Raw genomic sequence first — 2,053 nt, forward strand, 5'->3', positions numbered from 1 at the left:
CCCGGGGGGGCCGGCGGGGGGGGCCGCGCGTCCCCAGCCGCAGGCCGCCGAAGGAAACGAGCTCCAAGTTGTTCATTTCGGAAGATACCCCAGAAGCGAGGCGGGCGCTTCCCCAAACGCAGGGAATTAGATCGTGCAAATGTGGGGGCATAAGAGGCCCTGCGTTTCTTTCACGGCGGGGGGGGAAGAGGGAAAAAGGCCTCCCAGAATACACTCCGTTTAGCTGCAGCGTGAAACCTCCCTTAAGCAAAATTAAAATTCCTGCTAAATATTAAACAGCAGAACCGGCCTTTCCTTTTTCCCCCGGATTTGAACCTGCCTGCCCCTGCCTTATTGTTTACCCTGTTCACTTCTTTGGAGAAAAATCGTACCCGTTCAAAGACCACTACCATTTCATGACTATTTAAACAGAAACATTTCATAGAGGGGCTGTAACGAAAGCACACGTTTAAATTACCAGCTTAAAGAAGGTTTTAACTGCAGGTTGGGGGTCTTTCTTTTCCGCTTCCTCAGTTAGGAGCTCTTTTTCTCGACAGGGTCGATTTATGATACGGATGGGGAGAGGGGGACGTCAAGTCAAGGTTTAAAATAGAAAGATTCAGCCTTATTGGGTTTAAAAGAGAGAGGTGCACCCCGGGGCGGAGGCTCCCGCCCCTTGCACCCCAGCCCCAAAGGGCAGAAGAAAACGCCTGACTTTATGTTCCCGTATTTGCAATTCGCTTGCAAAACAGGCGAACGGAGTGGATTCCAGGGAGTGCGAACCCTCGGAGGTTCAGCCCCGGGCTCTGAGGGTAGGGGGGGCACACCGGGCCGCGTTTTCCCTGCAGATGGATGAAGCCCCAAATGTTGAGAACACCTCGGGAACAAGTGAATACGCGAGGGAAGAAAGATGAACGTGGCGAGGAACACGCCTGGGAAAGTAGCGGCGAGGTAGGTCTGCGCGCCGGGAGAGGTCGAGCAGGGACGGAGGGGTAATGCATTCGATTTAAGAATGGGGGGGAAAAAAGCGAGAGAAAAGAGGAAAGAGAGAAATGCAAATGGAAAGGGGGTGGGGGATGCCCTGAAGGAAACCTGGGCGCGAACCCCGAGGTTGCGGGCAGCTCCGCCACACCAGGTTTCCAGAACAGAATTCCTAAGGAAGCAGGGGTGGGGGTGGGGATGGGACTCACCATAGCTGAAAAACTGTGAACTAACATCTGCGAAGAGTCTGGGGTAACGAGTCAGGGTGGAAAAAAACCAAGCAAGCCCGGAGAGCCCGGCTGCCCCGCCGCCCGAGCGCGCCCCACACAAAAGGCGCCGAGAGCCCCGCGCCACCCAGAGATGCAGTCACGGCGCAGCCGCTCCCGCGCGCGCTGGAGCCCCGCTCGGGTCCATCCGAACTTGAACCACCGATTGGAGCGGCGCCTTCAGCTGGTCGAACCCACGGTCTCTATCCTGCCGCGATCGGTTAGGATTCAAAGTTCCTTAAAAAATGAGGGAAAAAAAAACCCAAAAAAAAGGAAAAAGAAAAAAAAAAGTGTGTGTGTGTCTGTGTGTCTGTCTCCCCGTGTCTCCCCTCTTTTCTTAGCGGCGGCTTCGCTTGAGCTTCTAATAACCGCGCTGGGCAGCGTTCCTGGAGCCTCCTAATAGCAGATATTCATGACTATTAATATTACACGAATACTTAATAAGGGAAGAATGCCTGGAAATCGAGCGTGAAGCGGAGAGGCAACTCGCGCCGGAGCCGGCTCTCAATGCAGTCCATTGACGGGAGCCTCAGTGTAGCAAATCGGAGGTGGGGAGAGGGAGCGCGCGAGACAAAAAGCGGGCGAGAGAGGGAGCGGGCGAGCGCGCGGGGGGCCGCGGCGCGGCGTCTGGCGAATCACAGGGAAGGGGCAACATTTTAAAAGGTTGCAGGGCATGCAAAAGTGAAAGAGAAAGAGGGAGAGAGGGAAACCGAGGGAGAGAGCGCAGAGAGGGAGAATGTGTCTGCGTGCGTGTGTGAGAAAGAAAGTGTGGGTGAGAGAGGGGAGCCCGGAGAGGGGAGAGGGGAGGGAGGGAAGGAGGGAGAGCC

General features: G+C 55.7%; 1 protein-coding gene across 1 annotated transcript in view; it reads right to left on the reverse strand.

Annotated features, from left to right (window-relative positions):
* TFAP2A (transcription factor AP-2 alpha) overlaps nucleotides 1–2,053 on the reverse strand; it is a 16,747-nt gene that overhangs the window by 12,556 nt on the left and 2,138 nt on the right. The window lies entirely within an intron of this gene.

The sequence above is a fragment of the Crocuta crocuta genome, unplaced genomic scaffold (assembly GCF_008692635.1).
Source record: "Crocuta crocuta isolate KB4526 unplaced genomic scaffold, BGI_CrCroc_1.0 scaffold24, whole genome shotgun sequence".
Classification (NCBI taxonomy): Eukaryota; Metazoa; Chordata; class Mammalia; order Carnivora; family Hyaenidae; genus Crocuta; species Crocuta crocuta.